Raw genomic sequence first — 11,216 nt, forward strand, 5'->3', positions numbered from 1 at the left:
GCCTGAGTTTTTGTCCAAATTTTTTTAGATTTGGGTGCATTAAGTTGGAGTTTAGGTTTATAAAGTCATTTAAATCTTTGAAAGTTTGAATACACTAGAACACATTGTGTTATTCTCTTTATAAGTAACCGAAACGCTGCATGATAGAAAGTTGATGCATCGTTTTGAAAGATTTTGTTTTTAAAGACCTGTAGCTAAACATTTGTTCCTGAGTTATAAATAGAAAGCAATCCCCGCAAAGCTCGGTGATACCAGCCAGCATAAGCTCCTGGTTGCCCCGGACCGCCGCGGATTGTAGCAGTGTAGATCCACGTCCACACCATCTCCTACCTTCTGAAAATCTGTTGCCTTATGAGAAAATCTGCCTTGTCAGCTGTTTAACGCACACACCCTGCAGCCGCATTGAAAACCCGTCCGCTTTAACCACACTGGGTTCGAAACATTTAGCCAGATGTGGGAAAGCCGATCCCGCCGTGGAAGGTCAGGACGTCTGCAGGCGTGCAGAGGCCGGGCCGAGACACGGGAGCTTCGGCTTTTCACGTCCCACGTTTTTAGTCGAAGCCTGAGTGGGGCGCGAGAGGCGAAGTGGCTCTCTGCCGGGTCGTTCTGCTGATTCAGGAATACCACGCATGGCCATAAACACTTTTCCTGTAAATAACATTAGATGTGAGTCTGTATTTGAAAAATGTTTAAAAACACACACACAAAAAAAAAACCTGTGTGCTGTTGTGATGCTGTTTGAAACTATTTTTTACATGTTTTTATATACCTGAGTGTTAACGTGTCAAATTGATGTTTCTTACAATTTTTTTGAAATTTATGTACAAAGCAATTGCTGCAATGCGTCTGTATGATACTGCTTTAATCTGATTATATAAGCCTTTACACACACACACATATATATATATCAGTGTTATTGTAGTATGATAGACAAAAGCATTAAATCCTGCAGAAATCAGATCATTTCTCTGTAACAATCACACTCCAGACAATATAAAGATGTTGGTACTACTGCTTGTATTGCATGAGGTCTCTTAAATAAAAAGCCTTTACAATGGTTCCTCTGTAAAGCCTCCTTTGTGTGTGTGTGAGAGTGAGAGAGTGATGGGAGGATTTCTGCAGCTATGCGGGGTCACATACCGCAGTTAGCAGCTGATTTCCTCCCGACCACTTCTGCCTTTTAGTTTAAACTCGGTGACTTTAAACTGGGCGGGATGACCGGGGCTCCAACGCCTCCTGTAAACACAAAGGACTGACCTGGATTCATGAGCCGTGGGGGAGGGGATCCGTTTGACTCGGGCCAGTTGGCTTCCAAATTTCTCCACTTGGTGCTTTCTTTTGTCTTTCTCAGCTCCACTCTGGAACATGATCACCTGAGAGGCTCGGAGGTCAGTTTGGACTGGTCTGGTGTCCTGTTACTCCTGCAGACGTCACTCGGACGTGGCTCACGTTCATCTTTCTCTTGGCTTCAGTCTGAACTGTGGTCAGGCTGGAATTAAAGCTTCGGGGGTTTTTAGGGCTTCTATCTGCTGTTGTCTGGACCCACCCTGTTCAGAAGATGACATTTATGCAAAGAAAACCATCTTAAAACCCTTCCAATAACAACTTTTGACACTTTGACCATCAGTCAAACATGTTTTAGTTCAGGGGGCACTTCCCATTTTCACCTTATGTGGGCTGGACCGAGAAAATAGTGCCTTTAAAGGTTTTACTTTGTTGTTGCACAGAGTATTCATTGCATTACTTCTGTAAATTCCTTTGAATTTACCCATCCCATTTCTAGGATATGGTGGGCAGCCACATTAGGGTGTACCAGGCACCTGACAGGGGTCAGGGGTCATGCTCCGGGAGCCACAGTGGGGACCTGTCCCGTGGTGAAATTGAACCTGCAAACTCCCAATCCCAAGCCCACTTCTCCTGCCTCCCATATTGTTTGTTTGTTTGTTTATTTGAAGGAAAATGTGCAGTTACATTAAAAAGATGGCTGCACCAGATTTAGCACAAAGCTACTTTCCATCTGCAGTCCTTGATTCTCGCAAAACCAAACAATTACTACAGAAAATTACTACAAACTCAACAAAAACCCATTCATAACAAAACCTTCTGCTGCAAAATACAATGAAAGTTAAAAAAAAAAAAACGTATAGCTGTTGCATTGTCCATGGTTTGAAATATAGGCAGTTTGCTTGGAGGTTTGGCAGGTCGGACTGGAGACACTTGCTGACCAATTCTGGCCCACGGGCCTTATGTTTGACACCCCTGTTTTAATTTTGTTTATTTTTAAAAAACCATAGATTTTAGTCGGGAAGAGTAATTTAGATCCATTCAGAGCAGTTCAGACAACCTTATCATAAAAAGGGGAAATTCATTTATAGCTTCTCGGTGAACAATCATGCATACAGTCAGTCAAAAACTTAAAGGTGCTGTTGGCAGGATTTTGTTAGTCAATGCTGATTTTTCTGTTTTCTTTGGATTAAATGTTAGAGTATCCATTGATAATCCTTTAGGAGTGTAGCATAATTGCACTACCGCGAGGGTGCAGCGTCTCCATCTGTCTCTGTTCTGAGCTGAAAAGGATTCTCAACCGTCCAGGTATCTTTGACCAATCAGAAGAGCCCCTGAGGCTCTATCCTGATTGGTCGAGGGGCGTTCGTTGCACGTTCTTGTGGCAGGGGTTTAACTTGCGTAAGGGCGTGATGTCAGAGAAAACAGGACAGGATTGGCTGTGCTGGGTTTCAAATCGCCATCTTAGATGGGTCAAATCCTGCCTACAGCACCTTTAATAATAAATAATCCATAAATAAATGCTCAGTAATAAATCTGTCAAAGAAACATATTTAAGCACAGGACAGAGGGAGATGTCAGAACATTATATAAGAGGACTGCATATAAAAGCCATAACAAGGTAAGATAAAAGCTAAAGCGAATAAGGTAAAAGCAAGACAGTATAAAACCAGTAATAAAAAAACAATTATTAGACAAAAAGTAAATAATGCCCTCTAAATAAAGTCATTCAAGAAGTTTAATAGCAGAGGGAATGAAGGACTTTGTGTAGCGATTTGTTTTTCTTTAGGGCCACATTATAACATCTGGCTGACAGCAGAAGACATGATCCGGTCGGCTTTTTCAGCGACTTGTTTTCCTCTGATTGTGTCCAAGTCCTTTTGGTGAGCTTCAAGAATTTTGGAACTCACCTTGATGCTCTTTAAGCTGTTCTTGTCTTCCACAGACAGCCCATAATTTCATTTCAATTCAATTAATCTTTATTTATATAGTGCCAAGTACAACACCATCATTGTGAGACACTTTTACAGAGAAAACCCAGCAGTTCCACATGAGCGAGCATAAACCACCACCGTGTAAAGGAAAAACCAGCAGGTAAAGGAAAATGCTAAAAGACGACGCTGGACACTATAACTGCTTTCCCATGATGCTCTGCAGCTGCCTGTACATAATGAAAAGCAAAGCTGACAGGACACGACCCTGAGATGAGCTGTTTGAAAGCCTGCTGCTGGACGTGTCCTTTCACCAACGCCGCTGATTCATAAAACAAACTGCAGATTACTTCCAAATCGAATCTGACAGTCAGCTTTCCCGATGGTGTCAGTGTGCTATAAGTAATGATGAGTGTGTTAAACTGAGTTGACGGCAGCTTCTGGAACAGTTCAGACTGTAAACTATAAGACTTAATGAGCTCTCATGTGAAAATTATGTGATGAGGCATCATTCAACTCTGCCTTCTGACGTTGTGTTTTTCCTCAAAGCCGACATTTCCAGGAAAAATGTTTTACTGCGATTTCAAAGGTGGCACCAGTAATATTTAACAGCTGATAGGGAAAGTCAAGCGTTCAGCTGCTGCATCTCCTGCAGGTGACGACCGTAACATTATAGTCCAAATGTGAGAACACAAAACACGTCATATCATTTAACCTTCGGCAATAAATATGCAAATATTTGTTTATACCTATATCCTTACAAATGACAACTGTGCCATTGTAAACGTAATGTGAACAACTCAATTTTCTCCCATAGTTTCAGGACTACATGCCAGCTAGCCTGTCTTCTTAAAGATCGTTGCATGGATTCTCCTGGGGTTCTGGAGAACCAGGCAGTTTGCAGCATTATGTACAGTCCACTGAAAAGACACGGCGAGGGGGGGAGACGGCCAAACACACCCAGACAGTTCACACACAAACACACACTCACACACACACACACACACACACACACACACACACACACACACACACACACACACACACACACACACACACACTGAGGAGCGGCAGCTCAGTCACCGTTCAAGCACAAAAACCAACATGAAGAGACAGAGACAGAACCAGAGTCCGAAATGTTCAGTCTGATCTGACGAGACTAAAACGCCTTCAGTCAGGAGCAATGAATCAGGAAACGTCTTTTGATTGACAGACTGTCCATGTCTGACAACCACGAGAGGAAGATCCCGTTGACACGACGACAATTCAGGTGAAAACGCAAAGTTTTAGCTTATTTGTTTCAGTTAAGTTTGATGTTTACACGGAAACGCTGAAAACGTAGTTAGCCGTTAGCATCTCCACCCAAACGTTGCCACAAAGTGTTGTTTTTCCTCGTTCCCATGGAGACAGACTGTTTTCGAGAAGTTCCACTTTGGGAGCAGCTGTCAAAAAGGACCACCGTTGCACTGCTGTGGAAAGTTTTGCGTTTTCACTTGAAAATGTTTTCGGTGTAAACGGGGTCTGAAACCGACGTGGGGCCGGAGTTACAGGCAGGGGTGATTGGATTCTAGACTCTTCCAGCAGGTATTTACTGACTGACCAGCCGATGGATTTCTTTGATTTTATTCTTTTTATTTTCAATAAAACAGACGTGTGTCTTCATAGTGGAGAATGAGGATCTTGATCAGCTGATCGGCGGTTCCTTCAGGTCTGGGGTCAGAACCGGGACTCCACTGGATCAGCAAGAACCGTCACAGCGGTAGACTGAATCGGTTTTAAATCCACTCCAAGTTCCGCAGCTCTTCTCCAATTAGTAAAAATCCTCTCATTATGGACTTTCTTAACATGTGCAAATCTACTTGTGAGAGCCGGACGCTGAGGGAGACCTGACACCTCCCCAAAGGGGGTCCCAGACCTCAGTTTGGGAACCACTGAACATGATCCTCCAAGGATTTAACTCTGCATGAAGCCGCTGCAGAAATCTATCTATCGCCGTGTTTTTCTCGCTCCTCGTCACATTTGAAACACTCTGCGTTGATTGTTTTGGCTGCATTTAGATAAACTGAAACACTCGGCTTGTATTTGGTTTTATTGAAGAAGAGAGATATGAATCGGTAGCCTTTTTTTAAGGCACCTCCAAAATGTACAACAAAAGCTGAACCATTTATTTATTCAGAATCCAAAAATACACATCTCAGTGACTCCAAATCGTAATAAATAGTTAACCGTGCATCCTAACCATAAAAAGGCACAGAAAACAGTCACTTAGTAGTCATAAAAATCATCAACTACTTTACAAAAAAAATCATCCATTTAGTAAAGGCCCCATTTCCATGACATGTGAAGTGAAAACATATAGTTTCAGTTTCAGTTTTGCATCTGCACAACAGCATTTCGAAAAGAAAAGTTAAGTAAAGTCCCTTTACAAGGACACCACTTGTAAAGGGTTTGACAGCTACTCTTTATGCTGTATCAGACTGTGTATACAATCTTTTTCAAGCAACAAAGTGCTGGGAAACTCCTGGAGAGCATCAAGTTGATGTGAAAATACAACAGGTCTGATGGCACAATAGTGTTAGTGTTAACTGGATTTTCTCATAGTTTTGGAAAAATATGTGCATAACCAAATAAAATGGCAACATTCTTGGTGAAATTTGTTGACTATGTATAGTTTAACATTGTTACATATTCTTGCTTTTTGAAGTAAAATAAAAGTGGTTGCAACTTATGAATCAGGAAATAAACTTGGACTGGGAGCTGTTAAGCTGTAGTCAAGACCACTTAACGCAAGACCAGAGCATCCCAAGACCAAGACTTTAAGGGGCCTAATGAAAGTATGCTGGTGTTTTCTGGCTAAAGAAGGAAAACTAACACTTGTATGTCGTGAAAGAAACTGATGCATTCTGTGATGTAGGAGAATCATTGGATATTGGAGTTGGGTCTACAAAACCTCTCAGCCCCAGGGCCTACTTTTAGGTTAAGGCAGCCCTGCCTGCAATACATTGAAATACTGCGGGCACGTCTAACAAAACTGCCTGACGATCCTCAAATTATTGGTTATTCATTGTAGGAAATCTGTTTCCTGTGTCATGTATCAACCAGGAACTGATCTGATATAAAAACACAACCCTGTGATTTCATTTGATCACTGAAAAATGAAGATCGGGTTTAGTTTTCATGGAAAACTAAGCTGACTGTAGAGCGGTAATGAAACCTACAGAAGGGAAGCAAATGTGATTGTTCAGGGAAAAAAACTGTAAAATTTAACGTATAGCATTCTCAAACATAAAGTCGCATTTCCACAGTTTAACTTCCTCTCTTCACACACAGATCTCAGCATCTTCTGAAAACTCACCATCCTTTTTTTTGGATTATGTTTAATTTAGCACTGTTTGGAGTTTCCATGTTCTCTCCGTGTATATCTGGGTTTTCTCTTCTATTTCCAGCAATGGAAACACAGCCTCCTCTTCACTGTTTCCATATAGCTTTCACAAAACTCTCTGTAAATAAAAACAGGATTGCCACCAATCACCTGGGTCTTGGGGGCCTCTCTGGCCTGTTTCTAACCCTCACAGAGGTTAAAGGCCTTTTTTCCATGATCACACTCACATTTGCATGATCACACTCATCTTTTATCTCTCTGCGCTCTTCATATTCTGCATGTGAACTTAGTCACCATGTTGTATGTTAGACTAATGCCATCTGAGTTGGGTTTTTCTCCTGATGCTCTGGTTTTTGATGTAACATACACTTCCTCAGCTTACCTGTGTCATATAGGCGTCTCTGATAATTACCACCTATGTTTCCCAACAAAGTCCGTAGGATATTCTCTGTTGTGTCTCAGTACAGGTGTAGAAGTTGGTTGTCTTGGTGTGTCAGATCCAATTGAAGGGCCGTTGCTGTATCCTTGTACACTCTTTCTTCTCATCACTCTCTCTTTTGTCTTTGTCTTTTTGTCTTCCCACAATCTAAAAATATTCTGACCAGCATTAAGCAGCATAGATAGAAGATGGACGAATGGGAAATAAGTTATACGATCAAAACAGGACTAAATTTGAAGCATCCACCCGACAGTTCATCCAGTTTGGGGGCGCTGAAACCGATCCCAGCTTGAGACAGACATCTGGACACACACTCCCTCATTCATTCTAGTTAGAGACATTAATTTCAATTCAATTTCAATTCAGCTTTATTTATGAAGTGCCAATTACAACATGGTCGTTTCTAGACACTTTTACAGAGAAACTAACAGATCCACATGAGCAAGCATAAGCGACTGCGGAAAGGAAAAAACTCCCTTTTAACAGGAAGAAACCTTTGCAGAACCAGGCCCAGAGGTGGCGGCTTTCTGCTATTCCGGTTGGGGTGAGGGGACAGAAAGAGGAGGAGATAGGACAGACAGTTTCTTGTATCTACACACAATTCATATATAAACACAGGGTACATAGGCTACAAGAGGAACAATCATCAATGGCATGTAGCAATACAATGAAATTACAGTAGTACAATGAAATTACATTGAAGCGAGAGAAGGAGCAGAACTGGGAGCTGGTTCCTCATGGTAGGAGCCCGGGGTTAAGTAAACGCTTACACCCACTGGGTCCGGGTTACCTCGATTAATCAGTGGAGCAGCTGTTTTGATTGAAGCCCAAATAGAAATGCACCCATTGAATCCAGGCTGTCTCAATGGATCAGCCGCGATTGATGTTCTGTCTGCGATCCCTCAAGCACGGCTCGAGTCCACCTAAGAGACAGCCTTTTCGTCCAGGGTTTTGGTGTTTTGACTTTTTGGTCTCCCACAGTGGAAAGAGAGAGAGAGGGGGAGAGATAATTTTATTTACATTGACGTGGACACAGGTTCACAGGTTTATACAATAAATCCACGACTCATTTTCCCAACATCACCTTACAGAACAGTTACATAATAGTTGAGAGAGAGAGAGAGAGAGAGAGAGAGAGAGAGAGAGAGAGAGAGAGAGAGAGAGAGAGAGAGAGAGAGAGAGAGAGAGAGAGCAGGCGCGATCCCTAACTGTAAGCTTTATTGAATAGAAAGGTCTTAAGCCTCGTCTTAAAAACCGAGATTGTGTCAGCCTCCCTTACAGACACTGGGAGCTGGTTCCACATAACAGGAGCCTGATAGCTAAAGGCTCTACCTCCTGTTCTACTTTTAGAGAACCTAGGAACCTCCAGCAGAACAGCACTCTGAGAACGAAGTGTTCTCCTGGGACAGTATGGGACTAATAGTTGTTTAAGATATGATGGGGCCTGGTTGTTCAGGGCTTTATAGGTTAAGAGGAGGATTTTGAATTCAATTCTAGATTTAACGGGAAGCCAGTGAAGGGAAGCTAATATTGGGGTGATATGATCTCTCCTACTGGTTCTTGTGAGAACTCTTGCTGCAGCATTTTGAACAAGTTGGAGACTTTTTAGGCAGTTATTGGGGCCCCCTGATAACAAGGAATTACAGTAGTCTACTCTGGAGGTAACAAATGCATGAATTAATTTCTCAGCATCGCTTTGAGTCAGCATGTTCCTGATTTTAGAAATATTACGCAGGTGAAAGAAGGAAGTCCTGCAGACCTGTTTAATGTGGGAATTAAAGGATAAGTCTTGGTCAAAGATAACTCCCAGGTTCCTCACAGTGTTACTGGGAGTTAAAGCAACACCATCTAGGGTCAGTATTTGATTAGATAATTTTTCTCTCAGGTGTTTTGGGCCAAATAAAATAAATTCTGTTTTATCTGAATTTAGGAGGAGAAAATTATGACTCATCCAGGTTTTTATGTCTTTAAGACAAGCTTCTAATTTGACAAGTTGATCGGTGTCATCTGGTTTCAGGGATAGGTAGATCTGTGTATCATCTGCATAACAGTGGAAGTTAATGGAGTGTTTCCTGATGATGTTCCCTATAGGAAGCATGATGTGAAGAGTATAGGTCCTAACACAGAACCCTGTGGGACTCCATATTTAACTTTGATCCGGGCTGACGAATCATCATTAACATTAACAAAGTGGAACCTGTCTGTTAAATAGGATTGAAACCAGTTTAATGCTGAACCTTTAATCCCAATAGTATATTCTAGTCTCTGTAGTAGAATATCATGATCAACAGTGTCGAGTGCAGCACTGAGATCTAACAGGACCAGAACAGAGACCAGTCCGCTATCTGAGGCTGGAAGAAGATCATTAGTGACTTTTACCAGAGCTGTCTCTGTACTGTGATGAGCTCTGAAACCTGATTGAAAAGACTCTAATAGGTCGTTGTTATATAAATGGTCGCAAAGTTGACTCGCAACAGCTTTCTCTAGGATTTTAGAAGTAAAGGGAAGATTGGATATTGGTCTGTAACTTGTTAGAACACCTGGATAGAGGGTGGGCTTTTTGAGGAGAGGTTTAATAGCAGCAACCTTAAAGGCCTGTGGAACATAGCCTGTTACTAAGGATAAGTTGATCTGATCTAATATTGATGTACTGATCAGGGGGGAAATGTCTTTAAACAGTCTTGTTGGGATTGGATCTAATGTACAAGTTGTAGGTTTAGATGAGGCCACAATTGAGGATAACTCAGAGAGTTCAATAGGATGGAAACTAAGTAGTTGCGAGTCAGGTTCTACTGACAAATCTGAGGATGTGGTTGGTTGGTCTGTGACCACTTTGGGGAGAGTGCTTTCAATTTTATCTCTAATAGTTATGATTTTGTCATTAAAGAAGTTTACAAAATCATTGCTTTAAGGCTGAGGGGATCTGAGGCTCAACAGAGCTGTGACTTTTTGTCAGCCTGGCTATAGTATTAAAGAGGAACCTGGGGTTGTTCTGGTTTTCTTCTATTAAGGATGAATAGTAGGCAGTTCGAGTTTTATGTAAATTTTTTTAATAAGTTAACAGACTATCTTTCCAGGCAGTACGAAATTAATTAACTTCAGCTGCACATTGGAAACGGAAGTACCCAGAAACCCAGCCTCAGCCATCATATTTTAATGAGTTGCTTCCTTTGCATTGGGATATTTTCAGTTATTGAAAAGATAAGCGAATGTTTGAGTGGTCTAATGCTGCTGTTTTGTGCTGTGGCTGTGAAAAATGATCAATAAATATTTTTTTATGAGGAGAACAAATGTCTCCATTGTGAACTGCTCAGAGCTAATCCTCCAGCTGTGTGTTCAGGTTGATTCTCTGAGAGCTTAAAATAAGGTTAAAAAAAGCAGTCTTAAAGCATTTTATCACGGTATATTATTCACAGCCCATCCTGTCTGTGTTTTATTGTTCCTGCATCAGCCTCACTTCATATCAGCTCAATAAAAGCGGCAGATAAAGCTCTCCGCTTGATAAAGACACACCGGGTGACCCAGTTCGATTGCCAGGGCGCGGGCCAACTGATTCTCAAAAAGGAAAAAGAAAAATGGAAAGAAAAAAGTGCAGATCATGCACGCCGCAGCTGCGTTATCAGCAGCAAGAGGCACCTGATCCAGAAAGGAAGTGAAAAACGCTGAGAGGAACCTTGTCTCGTTGAAGCCTGGGAGCAAAACGTGACCTTCTCCATCCGAGGGAGCTTACTCAGGTCGTGTGACTTTACAGCACCATCAAGACGCCAAGGTCACCGTCAAGGCTGAGTTATGCAACGCACTGCCCAGGAGTCTCATCACAGCTGTGATTCCATTAAAACAATTTCCAGCAATTTCCTCAACCTGATCTCCCTTTTAAGACACAGATATATGTCAAAGGTCACCAGCTTACACAACAATGTGAGAAAAGGTCGGTTACATACGTGACCGCCTCCATTACATCACAATACTGGGAAAGAAAAATAAAAAGGTGTCAGTTTGAACTCTGGGACAGAAAACAGGTTGTAAGAGGAGGAAAGATGGAGGGGGAGGAGGAGGAGGAGGAGGAGCATGGTGCGGGAGAATATTCTGTTCTATTTCATTATAATTTATCCAGTTTTATTTCTGTAGTAAAAAAAAATGTGTGTGTATATATATATATATATATATATATATATATATA

The sequence above is a fragment of the Salarias fasciatus genome, chromosome 16 (assembly GCF_902148845.1).
Source record: "Salarias fasciatus chromosome 16, fSalaFa1.1, whole genome shotgun sequence".
NCBI lineage: Eukaryota > Metazoa > Chordata > Actinopteri > Blenniiformes > Blenniidae > Salarias > Salarias fasciatus.